This window comes from Trichomycterus rosablanca, chromosome 2 (genome assembly GCF_030014385.1).
Source record: "Trichomycterus rosablanca isolate fTriRos1 chromosome 2, fTriRos1.hap1, whole genome shotgun sequence".
NCBI classification, from domain to species: Eukaryota; Metazoa; Chordata; class Actinopteri; order Siluriformes; family Trichomycteridae; genus Trichomycterus; species Trichomycterus rosablanca.
Window position 1 is genome coordinate 64481893 of NC_085989.1, and position 20180 is coordinate 64502072.

Sequence of the window (20180 nt, forward strand, 5' to 3'; positions counted from 1 at the left end):
TCCTTCTACAGCTGTGTGGTATGCCGGCTGCACTGTGGCAGAGAAGGAGGCGCTGCAGAGAGTGCTAAAGTCTGCACAGAGGACCATCGGATGCAGCTTACCACCCATCAGGGACATATACACTACCAGGTGTAAGGAAAGAGCCACCTGCATCCTCCGTGACCCCACCCACCCTGCACATAGAGTTTTTACACCCCCCCCCTTCCCTCTGGTAGGAGGCTGCGCTGCATCCCAGCAAAAACAACAAGACTGAAAAACAGCTTCTTCCTGGATGCAGTCAGACTGCTAAACTGCTCCACCCCTCATCTACTGTCTATGCACCAGTTACCTTAAACACCTGTGACCTGGTGCTGCCTTTTCTGCTGCTATAGTTTGAATCGTGCACCTTAGATCCACATAAAGCTGCTGTAGTTCCTGTGCAATACTTGAATGTAAATGTAAATATTTAAAATTCCTATCTTATTTCTTCTAGTTTTTAAGTCTTTAAGTCGTTCTAATCATGTACATGGTTTTGAATGACAATAAAGCTGAGTCTGAGTCTGATTATGTCCCATAATTCCATGTTTTGTACATATGATAGTTGTAACCTCTACTTAAAGGCACTCGTATGTCAACAGCTTGATATTTTACTGAGTCATTTGCAAGAACTGCTGGACTGCAGTCTAAGTACTGATATTAACAGTACATTCATTCATTCATTCATTTACTCATTCATTAATTCAATTATTTAGCGTAACCCTGATCAAGGTTTATTAAATATCTAGAGAAGATCATGACACTAACTGGATGGATTCATGCTCATCTAAACTGGTGATGCTGGTTATAATCAAACACTGTACTGATTGCCAAGGTTTATATGTAAAGAAATCACTATAAAACAAAGAATTTCCCAGTAAAGTTCAAGTTCAAGTTCAAAGCTTTATTGTCATATGTACAGTAGGAAACGTGTTTCCCTGTACAATGAAATTCTTATTTTGCTGTCCACACATGATGTAACAAGGTACAAATAGATAATAATAAAATAAAGTAAAATTAAGAAATAAAAGTTAAATATAGTAAAAAAACACGCTGAATATAAGTTATGTACATTGTGCAAAAAAAGAGCAGATATATTGCAATCAGACAGTATAGTTACATGTGCAAAATGTAAGACAGTAGTGTAAACATACATGTGCAGCTGTATGTAGACCTGTAAACAGTCATATGTGGTATAGTGCAAGTATGTGTGCAAGTGTGATAGTGTCTATGAATAATCAGCTCAGCTGTTTAAGAGTCTGATAGCTGTGGGAAAGAAAGAGATCTTTAGTCTTGTTGTCCTGCATTTCACACTTCTGTATCTCCGGCCTGAGGGTAGAAGTGTGAATAGTCCATGTTGGGGGTGGGTGGGGTCTTTGATGATGGACGCAGCTCTCCTGTGGACTCTGTGATGGTAGATGCTCTGGAGAGAGGGTTGTGCCGTCCTGGTGATTTTCGTAGCAGTCTTTATCACTCTCTCCAGGCGTTTGCGATCCTTCACAGTAGAACTGCCGTACCACACGGTGATGCAATTGGTCAGGATGGACTCAATGATGCAGCGGTAGAAGTTGCTGAGTATTTTGGGTGACATGCCAAATTTCCTTAGCCTCCTCAAGAAATACAGCCGCTGCTGAGCCCTCTTTAACACCTGTGTGGTGTTTAGTGTCCAAGTGAGGTCATCACTGATGTGGACCCCTAGGTATTTAAAACTGTTCACCCTCTCCACCTCAAGGTCCCGGATAAACAGTGGCTGATGAGGTCTCCTCTCCCTCCTCATGTCCACTATCATCTCCTTGGTCTTGTCTATGTTGAGTGTAAGGTTATTGTCCACACACCAGGTAACCAGACTGTTCACCTCACTCCTGTAGGCTGCCTCCTCTCCTCCAGTGATACGACCTATCACAGCAGTGTCGTCAGCAAACTTCAGGATGATGTTGTCGGAGTGGGAGGCGACACAGTCGTGGGTAAACAGGGTGTAGAGGATAGGGCTGAGGACACAGCCTTGCGGGGTACCAATATTGGTGATTATGCTGGCTGATGTCCTGTTTCCAATCCTAACAGACTGAGGCCTTCCAGTCAGGAAGTTTAAAAGCCAGTCACAGATGGTGGGGTGTAGTCCAAGAGATGACCGTTTATGTGTAAGTTTGTGAGGTATAACCGTGTTAAAGGCGGAGCTGTAGTCAATAAAGAGTATCCTGACGTAGGAGTCTTTATGTTCCAGGTGTGAGAGAGAGACATGAAGGGCTGCAGCGATGGCATCTGAGGTAGACCTGTTGGCCCTGTTTGCATATTGTAGGGGGTCTGTAGTGCCTGGTATATTGCTCTGAATGTGGGCCAGCATCACTCTCTCGAAGCACTTCATAATGATTGGAGTGAGTGCTACTGGCCTGTAGTCATTCAGACAGGATGGGGGGTTCTTCTTGGAGAGAGGGACGATGGTGGTGGTCTTGTAACAGGTGGGAACTGTACATTGTCTGAGGGAAAGGTTGAAGATAGAAGTAAAAACATCAGCCAGCTCATTAGCACATGCTCTGAGGAAAAGCCAAAGAATGTCCAAGGTGCTGAAGAAAGTAAAAAAAGTACAATCCCTCTATCTCTTGATGCATGCTCAATAATCCAGGTACACAAATCCACAAAGTTGAATCAGTTCATCTGGACACAGGTTTGTTGTAGAGAAACATTTCACCACTCAATCCGAATGACTTCTTCAGTCTGAGCTGGTGGTGGATACCCCGACCTTATATGCAGGTGATTTGCATAACGACCGATCACCACCCATTGCATAATGATGGTGATCAGGTCTATATGAAATTCACAATGAGCATTAATTACAATGACCGTGTGTGTCTTTCACACATGATTGGGGTAAAGCTCCAATTACGGCGTTGTAAGATGGTGAGAGATGTACTCTCAGGCCCCCTCCCCGGTTCGGAGATGGTCGTTCCCTCTTCACGTAGACGGTCTCCTTGACTCCACGTTCAAACCAGCGTTCCTACTTGTCCAGGATCTGAACATCTTCATCATTAAATGAGTGGCCACTGGCTTGCAGGTGGGTGTAAACCGCAGAGTCCTGGCCAGAAGAGGTCGATCTTCTATGTTGGGCCATCCGTTTCACCAGTGGCTGTTTAATTTCCCCGATGTACAGTTCCCGACAATCCTCCCGGCACCTAACAGCATACACTACGTTACTCTGTTTGTGTCGAGGAACCCGGTCCTTAGGGTGAACTTATTTCTGGCGTAGCGTGTTCTGGGGTTTGAAAGCAACTGAAACACCGTCTTAACTGTTCTGATACTCCCGCCACATACGGAATCACCACTGGTTTGCGCTTAGACCGCGGTTGTTCTTCTCCTCCGTTCGATCCACTGGAGCTGTGTTTGGGCATTTTCCCCACTTTTACGAATGCCCAGTTGGGATAACCACATTCACCCAGGGCCTTCTGGACATGAGATTTCTCTCTATCCTTGGCCGTAGTGTCTGTGGGGATGCTGTTTGCCCGGTGGTGCAGCGTCCTGATGACTCCTAGTTTGTGCTCCAAAGGATGATGGGAGTCAAACCTTAAGTACTGGTCCGTGTGCGTTAACTTTCAACTGTCCCCCATCTTTACTAGCAACTTCACAGTCTAAGAAGGCTAAAACGTTGTCGCTTGCATCCTCCCTTGTGAACTTGATGTGTTTGTCCACCAAGTTGATGTGGTCCGTGAAATGTGGTACTTCCTCTGATTTTATTTTAACCCAGGTGTCGTCCACATATCTGAACCAATGACTCGGTGGTGTCCCTGAGTAGGTCCTTAGTGCCTTCTTTTCCACTTCCTCCATGTACATGTTTGCAACAATAGGTGAGACTGGGGACCCCATAGCACACCCATGTTTGTGTTTGTAGAACTGTCCTCTATACGAGAAGTAGGTGGACTGAAGACACAGTTCTAGGAGTGTGCACACCTGGTCCCTGGTAAGGGTGGTCCTCGTGCTCAGGGTGGGGTCGCCTTGTAGTTTCCTACGGACCACCTCCACTGCCTCAGCAACCGGAATGCACGTGAAAAGAGATGTATGTGCAAAGCCCTGTCAATAGCATTGTTCTGTTCTAAAACTTTCAGATAATCTATCACCTATTTCTTGTAGCTACTACCTGGATCTCGTTTCAGCAGCTTATAAGTGTTAGTGTCACTAAGTAACAACATCACTTTCTCATGATAGTCTATCTGGTTTAACAGAAGAGTACATGTACACTTGACAGCAGGAAGTATGATGATGTTATTGTACTTATTAAGTGTAGTAAGTGCATACCTCTCGTCTCTGCTGATGTTGGATGGCGGTGGCTTTGCATTACTAAAGCAAGCTGATATTTATACAATTTATACAATCCCTCGATGCTTTTACAACATCTGTACGTCTCTTATATTGTGAAGAATGACAGATACATTTTGTAACCAGGTGAACATTTATTAGGAGAATGGAGTCAGAACTGAGTAAACATGAAAATATCTGGCAACAATGAAGAGAAGCTGCCAGACATTTCTCTAGTCCTGTTACAGCCATTTTAGCATTGTTTATATTTTATCTGGAGGTATGGTAATGGATAAATGTTTTGAATTATTTGAATTATAATAATGTTTGGCGCATGTAATGTAACCTGGTGGCGCGTCATAGGGTTGCGTTGTGACGTGTAAGGGCGAAGGGCATAAACGTGGGTGGGCGTGTGTAAAGGTGTGCATGATCTGGGTGTTTGGTGAAACACACTGTTTTTGACCACGCTCTTCAACTACAAAAAAAATCTAATGTAAAATTAAGACTAATCATCTTTTGTCTACACAAACAAAACAAAAATAAATTATCCTAACGGCATCCGAGGAGTGTGCGTTAATCCAACCAGGCGCTCAGGGACTATGTTTGATACATGGATCGAATTGTCGGCACAATAAAGTCAAAAACAGTTAGCAGTGGAAGCAGTTAATGGAAAAGTGGAGCGCCCGCGGTGAGCCGTGAGTAAAACGGTTTATAAAACTGAGCCGCTCTGTTCAGATCATGATATGAACTCTGCGCAAGTTCGGAAAAGGTTTGAATGAATTAATGAAGTTTGAGTGCTGAATTGAAGACAAGTGCATTGAATTAGAAGTAATAATGCAGGAACAAGTAGATGGTGAAGAGGCGGTGATTGGGATGGAAAAGCAACTGTTTAAATTAATCTCATCCCGTAGAGGAAAGCTGGGTGTCCTTACGCGAAAACGTAACGAAATAAACGCTCTTATAGAGGCGGGGGACACAAATGAAGAGGTACAGCAGCAGATGACTGCTTTTATTGATTATTTGAATGAGTTTATGGAGTTGCATAAAACTATCCAGTCTTTATTGCCTGATGAAGAGAAGGAGCATGATCATAGTGACTGGTATGAACCCAGAATGTCGCAGTTAAAAGAGTTCCTTAACGGTGTTGAATTATGGCTTAAAGCTGATGAGGTGGCCGGTGAACCTGAACAGGATGTTGAATGTTTGCGTGATGCTGCTGATGTTTATGTTGAATCTGTAACTCCTCAGAACAGCGTTTCACAGGCTGCGGAAACTCCAAGTAAGGTCTCAAGTCGGGCCAGTAAAGCGTCCAGCGCTCTGTCCGAGGCACGTATACAACGCGCTGTATTGGTTGCGCAATCCGGACTACTGGACGAGCAACTTGAGTTGGAAATAGAGGAAGTGCGGATTAAAGCAAAGAAAGAAAAACTTAAAATGCAATCTAAGATAGCTCAAGCTGAAGCTAAAATAAAAGTGCTTGCAGAGATTCAGACTCTAAATATCCCCAACTTCACAACTTCGTCTAGAACATCAATAGAGTATATCGTTCCAATGACAGCAAAAAGGCAAACAATACAGACTGATCAATCATATGGTTCAAATAAATCAAAAGTAATACTACCACAGGTTAAAACAGAGACACCAAGTCAATTATCAATTCAATCAAAAAGGGCAACAATTCAAGGTGCAAAAGAAATCCCAAAACAAAACCTTCCTTGTTCTAGTGACCAAGATTCTTTCGCTGTTGTCATGAAAAGACAAAATGAAATTACAGAACTGCTGGTAAAGCAGCATGCATTGTATCAACTTCCCCAAAGAGAAATTCCAGTATTTAATGGTGATCCACTTCAGTTCAGATCTTTCATTAAGTCATTTGAGCAAACTATTGAAACCAAAACTGACAATATGCAGCAAAGGCTATTTTACTTAGAGCAGTACACATCTGGAGAACCAAGGCATCTGGTTCGAAGTTGTTTTCATATGCCACCAGATACAGGTTATAAGGAGGCTAAAGAACAACTTGAATGGCATTTTGGAAATAAAATCAAAATTACATCTGCCTTCTTGGACAAAGCATTGAAGTGGCCTGCTATCAAGGCAGAGGATGCATCTGGCCTACGGTCATATACACTGTTTCTGAAAAGCTGTCATAACACATTGCAAGATGTGGGTTACATTACAGATCTTGAAACACCCTCTAATTTAAGGATCATTGTGTCAAAATTACCATTCAAGCTTCGAGAAAAATGGAGAGCAGTTGTTTGTAGCATTTATGACAAACACAAACAGAGAGCAACATTTATGGACTTATTAGCATTTATTGATAAACAAACTCGAGCAATGCTGGATCCAGTTTTTGGGGAAATTCAAAGTTCATTAAATAAAACCTCAGAAATAAAAGGACCTAACAAAGCTTACTTTAAATCGAACAGTAGGGGGAGCAGTTTTGCTACAGCTATTTCACCGATGTCCACACATGAACGAACAAAGTTTCAGACACATAACGAACAAACTCAAAAGGCAATGCCTAGTCTTACAGCATTCACAAAGCCCTGCATGTTCTGCAACAAAAATCATTCAATGACCCTTTGTAAAGCATTCCAAAACAAACCAAATAATGAAAAGGTGGAGTTTATAAAGGCTGAAGGAATGTGCTTTGGGTGTTTACTAAAAGGACATATGAGCAGCAGTTGTCAGAAGCGCCTGTCTTGCAGTGTGTGTAAGCAAAGTCATCCAACAGTCCTGCACATACAAGCAAAGGAGAAAAACAAGAAGCCTCAAAATGACATCAAGGAATACGCTAATTCTGATGCGGTTGTCTCTATGGCTACTGGAAGCCAAACTGAGGCCGGAACAAAAGATTGTGTTCTAGCTATCGTGCCTGTCAAAGTGAAGCTAGAGAAAGGAACCAAATGCATACAAACGTATGCCTTCCTAGACCCAGGGAGCTCGGCATCTTTCTGTACTGAGGAGTTGTCCATGCAACTTCATGCCCCTGGTAAGAAAACAGAGATACTTTTGAAAACAATGGGCCAAGAAAAACCAATCAGCAGTTACAAGATATCTGGCTTAGAGGTAGCAGCATTAAATAGCGATACATTTCTCAAGCTACCTGATGTTTTTACACAAAAGTCGATTCCAGTAACACATGACAACATTCCCAAGCCGGAGGATTTAAGCATGTGGCCTTACCTTAAGGAGGTTGAATTGGCACAGATTAATGCTAGCATTGGGCTACTGATGGGTGTCAATGCCTCTAAAGCTCTAGAACCATAGAAAATAATAAACAGTGTAGGTGATGGATCGTATGCTGTTAAAACCTTTCTTGGATGGGTTATCAATGGCCCACTTGGCTATAGGGGGAATGACAGTGACTCATCTGTTCAAGTCAACAGAATATCAGTTGCCAACTTGGAAGACATGTTAATAAAACATTTTAACCAGGACTTTGCAGAGCAGCACTATGGAGAAAAGAGTGAACTGTCACAGGAAGATCAACAGTTTTTAAGCATAGTGTCTGATTCAGCCGAGCTTAAAGATAGCCACTACCACTTGAAACTTCCCTTTCGCAGACCTGATGTGATCATGCCCAACAACAGGCCAGTGGCCCATCAAAGAGTCCAGCATCTGCTGAAAAGACTCACAAAGGACCAAGTGTTCTATAATGAATACAAAACCTTTATGGAAGATATCATAACAAAAGGGTACGCTGAAGTCATACCTCAGAGTGAGCTTCAGACTAGGACTGGCAAGGTGTGGTATGTGCCACACCATGGTGTCTACCACCCACGCAAAAAAACACTGCGTGTGGTGTTTGACTGTGCAGCAGCTTTTGGTGGAACTTCTTTGAATAAGGAATTACTCCAAGGCCCTAATTTGACAAATACACTACTTGGTGTATTGCTTCGATTTCGACAAGGCCCAATTGCATTCATTACTGATATAGAAGGAATGTTTCATCAAGTCCGGGTAGCAAAAGAAGACATTGACTTTTTGCGCTTTCTCTGGTGGCCAAATGGAGACATTTCTAAGGAGCTTGTGGAGCACAGAATGCTTGTACATGTTTTTGGTGCAGTATCATCACCTAGTTGTGCAACATTTGCTTTACTCAAAACAGCAGATGACAATCAAAATGAATATTGTGAAGAAGTCACAAGCACTGTTCGACAAAATTTCTACGTGGATGACTGCCTGAAAGCAACCAACAATACAGAACAAGCTATGTTTTTGTATCAACAACTTAATGAATTATGCTCAAAAGGTGGCTTCCATTTGAACAAATGGATCAGTAATGATCGTACTGTGCTCTCTGCCATTCCCAAAGAGGACAGAGCCAAAGAAGTGAGAACTTTGGAGTTAAACAAGGAGCAGCTGCCAATGGAAAGAGCCCTTGGTGCTCAATGGAACGTCAAAAAGGATGTCTTTACTTTCAGCATAAAGGTTAAGCCACACCAGCTGAAACTAAGCTGGGATGAAACAGTTCCACATGAAATAGCTCAGACATGGACAAAATGGCTTAAGTCGCTTCCTTTACTAGATACCTTTGGTATCGATAGAAGCTTTATTCCTAAAGGCTTTGGTAACATCACATTTGTGCAGCTGCATCACTTTTGTGACGCTAGTGAGGTGGGATATGGTACCGTGTCCTATCTTCAGCTTACAAACGATAAAGATGAAGTCTGTGTGTCTTTTGCATTTGGAAAGGCAAAAGTGGCACCGTTGAAGTGTACCACCACTCCCAGAATGGAGCTAGCAGCAGCTGTCTTAGCTGTGCGACTGGATCACAGGTTGAAAACAGAATTGCAAATTGACCTAGCTGATTCTATGTTTTGGTCAGACAGCATGACAGTTCTGCAGTATATAGCAAACACAAGAAAACGATTTAAGACATATGTTGCGAATCGAATCTCAGTTATTCACTCTCTATCCAAAGTGGAGCAGTGGAGGTACATTTCCTCTAAGGAAAATCCAGCCGACGCAGCTTCACACGGCCTATCAGTAAAAAAATTCCTTCAGTGTAAAACATGGATCAATGGACCGGAGTTCCTTCAAAGTCACACTCAGTGGCAAGGGGCACTTGAAACTGGTAGCATATCGGATGATGACCCTGAAATCAAACAGGAAGTTTCTGTTCATCTCACGTCTGTTCGGCATATGGAAGAGTCTTGTCCCATCAGTAAACTGCTTTCATACTTTTCTAAATGGGCAGACCTGAAACGAGCAGTTGGTTGGCTTTTAAAGCTTAAAGACACACTTAGGCAGAGGTGTGAGAAAAGAAAGACGATAAATATCCATTCTGATATCAATAATCGTAATGAAAGAAGACAAAGCTGTGATTCTAAATAAAAGGTGGAGTACACAACTTTCATTGGAGGATCTTGATAAAGCTGAAAAAGCAATAGTCAGCTTTGTGCAAAGGCAACACTTTACTGATGAGATATCAAATCTGAGCAGTGGAAAAGCCGTAAAGAAATCCAGTCATTTGCACAAACTGGATCCTATAATGGTCGATGGAATACTAAGAGTAGGAGGCCGGTTGAACCGATCTGTGTTGCCTGAGGAGGTAAAACATCCTGCCATTCTGCCAAAGAACAGTAACATCTCAAAGCTCATCCTTCGCTGTGTGCATGAAAAGGTTGGACATAGTGGAAGAAATCATATGCTTTCCACTTTACGTCGACAATTTTGGATTCCACATGCCAATTCATTGGCTAGAAAGATCATTAGAGAATGTATGACATGCCGCAGATATCGTCAAAGATATGGAGAACAAAAAATGGCTGATCTTCCATCTGATCGACTTTCAATAGACCTCCCACCATTCACATTGGTTGGAATGGATTATTTTGGACCCATTGAGGTAAAAAGAGGAAGGAATGTAGTCAAACGTTATGGTGTCATATTTACATGTCTAACATGTCGTGCTGTTCATTTAGAAGTGGCTTACACGCTTGATACAGATTCCTGCATCAATGCCATAAGGAGATTTATATGTCGAAGGGGACAGGTCAAAGAAATACGATCTGATAATGGAACAAATTTTGTGAGTGCAAATCGTGAGTTAAAACTGGCGCTACAAAATCTGAATCAAAGGAAAATAAAGGATACTTTCCTACAGGAAGGAATACAATGGACTTTTAATCCTCCTCATGGAGCTCACCATGGAGGCGTTTGGGAACGTCTTGTACAACAAACTAAAAGAATCCTGTGCTCTGTCACTAAACAGCAAATGGTTGATGATGAAGCCCTCAATACCATATTTTGTGAGGTTGAGGCTATTCTAAATGATAGACCAATAACGCCATCCAGTGATGATCCAAACGATCTTGAAGCATTAACCCCAAATCACCTTTTGCTGTTAAAAGGAAAACCCATTCTCCCACCTGGTCTGGTTAATAAATGTGAGACATACGGGAAAAGACGCTGGAAACAAGTGCAGTATATTAGCGACCTATTTAGGAAAAGATGGGCAAAAGAATACCTTCCTTTATTGCAACAACGTCAAAAGGGGAATAAAGTTCACCGGAACTTTTTAGTTGGAGATCTAGTCCTTATAGTAGATGATTCTGCCCCCAGAAATTCGTGGTGTATGGGGCGAATCACAGAAACTATAAAAGACTCTAAAGGACTTGTACGTAAAGTACGAGTTAAAACACAAACAAATGAATTGGAAAGACCCATTACTAAGATCTGCCTTTTGCTTGAAGCAGAATAAAACTGATAATATTTAATTTTATGAACATGAACACTAAAATTGAACATTGAAAGTACCTTGGAACATAACTGATCTTATATAAATAAAATGTTGATGTTTAGCCAGCGGATGGATTTATATTTGCATGCATGTAATGTTTATATGCAATTTTTATAATAGTGTGTTTGTAAGCTCTTTTTTGGACCCTTGTTTGGACTCTCTCTATATATATATATTTTGGACATTCTTTGTACAGTTTTGGATAATTTTTGGCACTATCTGTGACCGAAAAGGTATGGGGTATTTTTTATGGACATACTCATAAAGGACTCATAAATATCTGAATAGAATTTGTCTATATATTCTGTTAAAAAAAAAAAAAAAAATAATAATAATAATAATTGTATTATATATTGTTATAAATGGATTGATGTACTGTTTGATATGCAAATCTTGGATGTTAAGTGAAGATGTTTTTTGTCGATTGACCCTATCTAAGTTATCAATGAATGGCTGTTAATATAATTTGATAATTATTTGTTAAACAAAAATTAGAGGCCGGAATGTTACAGCCATTTTAGCATTGTTTATATTTTATCTGGAGGTATGGTAATGGATAAATGTTTTGAATTATTTGAATTATAATAATGTTTGGCGCATGTAATGTCACCTGGTGGCGCGTCATAGGGTTGCGTTGTGACGTGTAAGGGCGAAGGGCATAAACGTGGGTGGGCGTGTGTAAAGGTGTGCATGATCTGGGTGTTTGGTGAAACACACTGTTTTTGACCACGCTCTTCAACTACAAAAAATCTAATGTAAAATTAAGACTAATCATCTTTTGTCTACACAAACAAAACAAAAATAAATTATCCTAACGGCATCCGAGGAGTGTGCGTTAATCCAACCAGGCGCTCAGGGACTATGTTTGATACATGGATCGAATTGTCGGCACAAGTCCTAACCCTAAACTCTAGTTCTAACTCTAGTCCTAACCCTAAACTCTAGTCCTAACTCTAGTCCTAACCCTAAACCCTAACCCTAGTCCTAACCCTAAACCCTAGTCCTAACCCTAACCCCTAATCCTAAACCCTAGTCCTAACCCTAATCCTTGTCCTAACCCTAACTCCTAGTCCTAACCCTAAATCCTAGTCCTAATCCTAACCCTAAACTCTAGTCCTAACCCTAATTCTAGTCCTAATCCTAAACCCTAATCCTAACCCTAAACTCTAGTCCTAACCCTAATCCTAGTCCTAATCCTAAACCCTAATCCTAACCATAAACTCTAGTCCTAATCCTAAACCCTAGTCCTAACCCTAAACCCTAGTCCTAACCCTAGTCCTAACCCTAACTCTAGAAAGACAATGGTAGAATCAAAAGCCATCATGACCCAGCAGAGTCTGTAAACACATTCAGATGGGAGCATCAGGCTGGATGGAATGAAAGCATCTCTGCAGGATCTAGAAACACTTGAAACTAAACTGCTGTGTGATCACTTTACACATGTTGAGATTAAAGCTAAAAGAGAAGAAAAGCTGCTCCTGTTAAAGCTAACAATGCTCTCTGCTATGGAGCTGCTCTTAGAACCTCATCACAGGTGTAACTTCCACATTAGCATCCATTTCTATTAGCTGCTACAGGAGCATCGTCTGCTAGAAGAGGGAGAGATGCTCTTCATAAACCTTCATAAGAATGTGGTGCCAAGTGTCCTGAGATCCTCAACAAGAAAACACAGTGACACCAAGTCCAGAGTTTTACATCTAGAAGAAAATGAAGTGGAACTAAATTCCCAATATAGCTCAACACAGAATTTCAGTTAGCACTCAATGCTAAGTGTAATTACTTATAAATTATCAATGTAGACACTTTTCTAACCAATGGGCCAACATACCTGAGGTAAATGTTGATATTCTCATTATAGCTAAACACAGAATTTCAGTTAACGTTTAATGCTAAGTGTAATTATTGTTATTTTAGCAATATGGAGTAATTTTGTTAAAATGTACCAACATATCTGGGGTAAATGTTGATATTTCCAATATAGCTGAACACAGAATTTCAGTTAGCGATCCATGCTAAGTGTAATTACTGATGTATTGTTAATATGGAGATTAAACCAATGTACCAACAAGTGAACCGCACCACTGAGCTTTCTGGCAAGAAAATCAAGAAGGCCCCAGGTCCTGACTAAATCTCTCCCTTCTGCCTGAGGACCTGTGCAGACCAGCTCGTATCTGTCTTCACAAAGATCTTCAACAGATCACTGGAGCTGTGTGTTGTTCTGTCCTGTTTAAAACGTTCCACATTAATACCCAATCCCAAAAAGGAAACCACCACAGGATTAAACGAATACAGACCAGTTGCCTTGACCTCTGTGCTCATGAAATCCTTTAACAGACTGGTTCTGGTTCTTAACCATCTCAAGGAAATTCTCCTTCATCACAAACAAGTAACACTGACTGAATACTTACCTGATGTCTCCCTCTAGTGTGTAAACCTAGACAGGAAGTAGTACCTAAATCTAGTCATACATTCAACCCATAACAGCAAATATAACATAAAGAAGTAAATGAACTTTTGATTGGTGCTTTTCTAACTTCACTCAATAAAAACCTTCAACCAGTTTAAGTTTGTTTGTTTAGATTTAAACCGGAACTTACAGACTCACAGAACACCATTTTATTAATCTATATAATAATAAGAATAGTTTTTATTATATAGAACCATAACACCACTCTAATAATCTATAGAATAATAAATAATAAATGTTTATATTATATAGAACCATAACACCATTCTAATAATCTATATAATAATAAATGTTTATATTATATAGAACTATAACTGCATTCTGATAATCTACAGAATAATAAATAATAAATGTTTATATTATATAGAACCATAACATCATTCTAATAATCTATAGAATAATAAATAATAAATGTTTATATTATATAGAACAATAACACAATGCTAATAATCTACAGAATAATAAATAATAAATGTTTATATTATATAGAACCATAACACCATTCTAATAATCTACAGAATAATAAATAATAAATGTTTATATTATATAGAACAATAACACAATGCTAATAATCTACAGAATAATAAATAATAAATGTTTATATTATATAGAACAATAACACAATGCTAATAATCTACAGAATAATAAATAATAAATGTTTATATTATATAGAACCAGAACACCACTCTAATAATCTATAGAATAATAAATAATAAATGTTTATATTATATAGAACCAGAACACCACTCTAATAATCTATAGAATAATAAATAATAAATGTTTATATTATATAGAACCAGAACACCACTCTAATAATCTATAGAATAATAAATAATAAATGTTTATATTATATAGAACCATAACACCACTCTAATAATCTATAGAATAATAAATAATAAATGTTTATATTATATAGAACCAGAACACCACTCTAATAATCTATAGAATAATAAATAATAAATGTTTATATTATATAGAACCAGAACACCACTCTAATAATCTATAGAATAATAAATAATAAATGTTTATATTATACAGAACAATAACACCACTCTAATAATCTATAGAATAATAAATAATAAATGTTTATATTATATAGAACCAGAACACCACTCTAATCTATAGAATAATAAATAATAAATGTTTATATTATATAGAACCATAACACCATTCTAATAATCTATAGAATAACAAATAATAAATGTTTATATTATATAGAACCATAACACCACTCTAATAATCTATAGAATAATAAATAATAAATGTTTATATTATATAGAACAATAACACAATGCTAATAATCTATACATCACACCACTATTCTAGTCTATAAAACTTTGCATGATTTATTATGCTAGTCTGCTTCTGGTCAGGTGAATTTTAAGAGGGGCAGTTGGAGGGGGGGGGGGGGGGGGGGGGGTCACATTTCCTTAATGATAGTCTGGTCCTGACCGGGTGGGGGTTCAGAGGGGTTTGATGGTGATAGGATCTGTGTGTTAGAGTTGAGATGGTAATGTTTCCTTTATGATGGTGTAGTCGTACCCAGGTGAGGTTTAAGAGGGGCTGGTGGGTTAGGTGGGTTAGGTGGGTTAGGTGGGTTAGCTGGTGATAAGATCTTTTTACTAGGGTCGATCAGATATTGTTTCTCCATTAACTATAATTAAATGTTCTGAATGATTTATTATCACTATCTTGAGTTTTGTCTGGAGAAGCAGAATGTAGCGTTGTAGATCAATGAATTCTGTGAATTATTAAATAAATCCAATTTAAATTTTACATTTTTCACTTGTTAAATTTTCTGCTGCATCAACATCTTTAATCTTGTGGAACACATCTCCTCCTGGCTGCTCCCTCCACTTCAGTGTGATGTTCTGTTCCACCCCATGTTCCTTCAGTTTCTGCAGGATCTGAGGAACAGAAGATGATTTTATTAGGAACTGATGTGTTTAGTGTAAAATGGTAGAAGAACTGAATCCAGCAGCAGATGATGGTTACAGAATGAGACCCACCTTCTCCAGGAGCGCTGCCTTCACTGCAGGATCATTCATGTTCTGATCCGACTGAACCTTGAACCTCAGGATCTGGATCTGACCTGTTATAACTGAACCAAATTAAACTGATATTAATAAAAACTGCTGAAATTGATGTAAATGTGAGACAGGAAATGACGTCACTTTACCTCTATAACAGAAGAAAGGTTTGAGGTCTGAGCACCGAGCATCAGCAGCCTGAAAGTTAGATAAATAACCACAATCTTCACCTCCATAGTAATTATCAGGTTGTCCAGACTTCCAGGTAATGTTGGTCGGGTTGGTCTGATCCAACCACTTCCAGGTGAACTTATACAGACCGATCCAGGTCAAGTCAGTGATCATTCCATGGAGAAGAGAGTTTTCAGTTGCATCTCTTGAGCTGGCCAGGTCGGTGTGATACAGTCTGCAGTAACTCTGAGCCTCAAACCAGCTCTTATAGGGAGAGTTGATGTAAATGTACCTGCTGGTACCAGAGTTCCTCTCTGTGAAATTTAAACACATCATTAATCCTCCAGTACTTAAGTTACACTGAACATCATTTTCAGTCTTTTAGTTCAAGTTCTCTTCAGTTTCAATTAGATTAAGGTACATTTAATTATTTATAAACAAACAAAACCTGCTGAATCATCTGAAAATCTGTTGAGTCAAAAATATACAGACAGGTTCAAATACAGTCGTTGTGCTTCTAAGCCAATAAATTCCTTCTGATGCACAAAAACAGTGTTTGATAGTTCCTCTATTAGAAAAAGACCCCACGTCTTGCTGGTTGTGTCTTAGCCATACAGGTTACAAGTTCTCTCTTCAGCTCACAATCATCCCTGTTCAGGTCATTTAGGAGTCCAGAAAACGTATTAACCAATTCTCCATTATTTATCCTAGCCTCTCTAAAACTTGATGTCACCAGGTATTGTTGCATTGTTTACTTGGACCAAGGTAAAAACTCAAATGTCGCAGTTGTTGCTCAATTTACTAAAGAACTTGCCATACCAGCCTAAATAGCAGGGAGCATTAGAACGTCTCCATTGAACCTTCAGAATCATGTTGAGGGCATTTTCTTATGAAGCTGGTAAAACAGGGACAAACAAGGTCTATTCTTGTTATTCACTATTTATGATGCAGTTCAGGAGTGTGTTGGTTTTAGTTCTTCTGAACTAGGACACTTGAAGGACCACTTAGGACATTCCAGGATCAGTGGTTGTATTCAAACTCACATACCGAACCCAGATCAGTGTTAGACTATGTGCAGTCTGTGTGGAAGAAAAAAAGATTAATGGATTTTAGATTCTGTAAATTAAAAGGATGTGTTACAGCTTCCCCCCCCCCCCATCAAACAGAATCATAACAGAATGAAAATATATATTTTTTACATGAATCTGATAGAACATTTATTCTGTAATCCAGTAAAACTGGTCTGAGATTAATTAAAAGCTGCTTGAAATGTTATTGTCTACAGTCGAGTGAGTTTTATTAATTATAGAAATGAAATAAAATGTATTTTATCAGTATTGTGGAAACCTGATGGTGAAGTAACTTTTACATCATACACCATAATCAGCTCACTTACCGTCATAGCATAGAAAGGGACGTGGCCATGCACAGGATACATCCCCCCAATCACCTGTTAAATACATAATAACACACTCTTCACTGTTTCCCCAGTAATCTGGCTGACCAGATCCCCAGTAGCTAAAAGTTCCTAGAGTCTCATTCCTGTAGGACCAGCGCCAGTCATGAGATTCTTTATACACTCCAAACCAGGCGTCACCACTGAACGGGTGTATCTGAGCTTCAGCTTGTAGTTTAACCATGTCAGCATCACTGTGGATGGTAGCCAGGTCGATGTGATGAGCTGTACAGTAGGTCTGAGCATCACTCCATGTTTTACTCTGCTGGACCAGATAGTATTTATACTGGGAGAAGGAGGCGACTCCTGTGGATGAAATTAGGAGTTTTATATAAAAGGTTGGTGGTAAGATTTGTTATATACAATAAATCTTCTGTATCAAACAGATATTTTATACCAATGGAACCAGCTGCTTTTATTCTGCTCAGTGTAAAAACGAACACACCTACCTGTAAGAAACAGGAGGATCAGAACCTGCTTCATCGCTGATATTTTATTGGAGAACTGAAGAACTGGAATACACCTGAAATACAATTACATTAAGTAGCAACGTGATCCCACTTTATAAAACCTATAAAATATTAATAGGTACTGACGGGTAAAAACAGATAAAGTGTTAATGTATCAAATGTTAGAACTAGTTTCAATTTGGGCGTGGCTTGATTAAATTAAAATTGAAATTCGTGCGACCTAAACCAGGTCTAAGTGTGGCACTTTACCCCGTTAACGTTCCTCATCTTAACATTTTATGATTTAAATGACATGCTGTTACTGTAACCTTCCCAATAACCCCTCATATTATTGTTGTCTTTAGGTCACCTGGCTCATTAGGAGACCTTATAGAAGAGCTGGATGAGGACCAAGGTTCACATACACTCTTCCTCACCAAAATCTTCAGTCTGTCTCCTCCTTCTCTGATCTCTAACATCTGAACTTCCCAGCCGAACCCTGATGTGCTCGCTGCCCTTCCACTTAAACAAGGAAAACCAGCCCACCCTGGTCCTACTTTTAGGTAATGCACGGTAGAAATACGTGTTAATGTGTTTAAATTATAATATAATGTTTTACTTTTATGCACCGTCACTCTTCCTCATTACATCACTCTATTACTTGATGCTGATTGGACAGCACTGATATCTTCCATTTACATTTCCATCGTCCTCCTCAGCAATTCAAATCAGATATTTATGCTGTAGTGGTACATTTTTAGGCTCTTTACAATTTTTTTTCCGTCTATTTCTCTGATTTTCCCAGATTTTTAATCTCGTCATATCCAATTAGAGAGCCACACCCTGAACAACATTATCCCCCAACTCTGCGCAGACGCCATCAGTCAGCCAGCAGAGGTCATAACTGCACCAGTTATGAGGAACCCTGATCAGGCTTTCCCATCCCTGAACAACAGCCGATCAATGTTCGTGTAGCCGCCCAACCGGATGGCAGAGCTGAGATACGATGTATTCGAGATCCCATCTCTGGTGTTCTAGCGTATTTTACTGCTGCGCTGCCTGAGCAAAAGTTTAACCTAATTTAATTTTTATTACTTTATACAGAATCCAACCTCATATCACCACAACTTTAAATCAAATACATCACATCTCACCTCGGAATCAAATTCACCATCATATCACTTCCCTATTCAAATCCAAAAACCCTAACCCTGACCCGTGTCATTAAATGACCTTATAACATCACCCATTTAAATCCATTATCACCAAATCAAATTTAACATTAAACCTTCAAATCCAACATCTCCAACGTCCAGCATCATCTCATTACATCACAAACTCAAATCCAACATCATCTCATTACATCACAAACTCAAATCCAACATCATCTCATTACATCACATCTCAAATCCAACATCATCTCATTACATCACATCTCAAATCCAACATCATCTCATTACATCACAAACTAAAATCCAACATCATCTCATTACATCACATCTCAAATCCAACATCATCTCATTACATCACAAACTCAAATCCAACATCATCTCATTACATCACAAACTCAAATCCATCATCATCTCATTACATCACATCTCAAATCCATCATCATCTCATTACATCACATCTCAAATCCGACATCATCTCATTACATCACATCTCAAATCCAACATCATCTCATTACATCACATCTCAAATCCAACATCATCTCATTACATCACATCTCAAATCCATCATCATCTCATTACATCACATCTCAAATCCAACATCATCTCATTACATCACATCTCAAATCCAACATCATCTCATTACATCACATCTCAAATCCAACATCATCTCATTACATCACAAACTAAAATCCAACATCATCTCATTACATCACATCTCAAATCCAACATCATCTCATTACATAACAAACTAAAATCCAACATCATCTCATTACATCACATCTCAAATCCATCATCATCTCATTACATCACATCTCAAATCCAACATCATCTCATTACATCACAAACTAAAATCCAACATCATCTCATTACATCACATCTCAAATCCAACATCATCTCATTACATCACAAACAAAAATCCAACATCATCTCATTACATCACAAACTCAAATCCAACATCATCTCATTACATCACATCTCAAATCCAACATCATCTCATTACATCACAAACTAAAATCCAACATCATCTCATTACATCACATCTCAAATCCATCATCATCTCATTACATCACATCTCAAATCCAACATCATCTCATTACATCACATCTCAAATCCATCATCATCTCATTACATCACATCTCAAATCCATCATCATCTCATTACATCACATCTCAAATCCATCATCTCATTACATCAAATCTCAAATCCATCATCTCATTACATCACATCTCAAATCCAACATCATCTCATTACATCACATCTCAAATCCAACATCATCTCATTACATCACATCTCAAATCCATCATCATCTCATTACATCACATCTCAAATCCATCATCATCTCATTACATCAGATCTCAAATCCAACATCATCTCATTACATC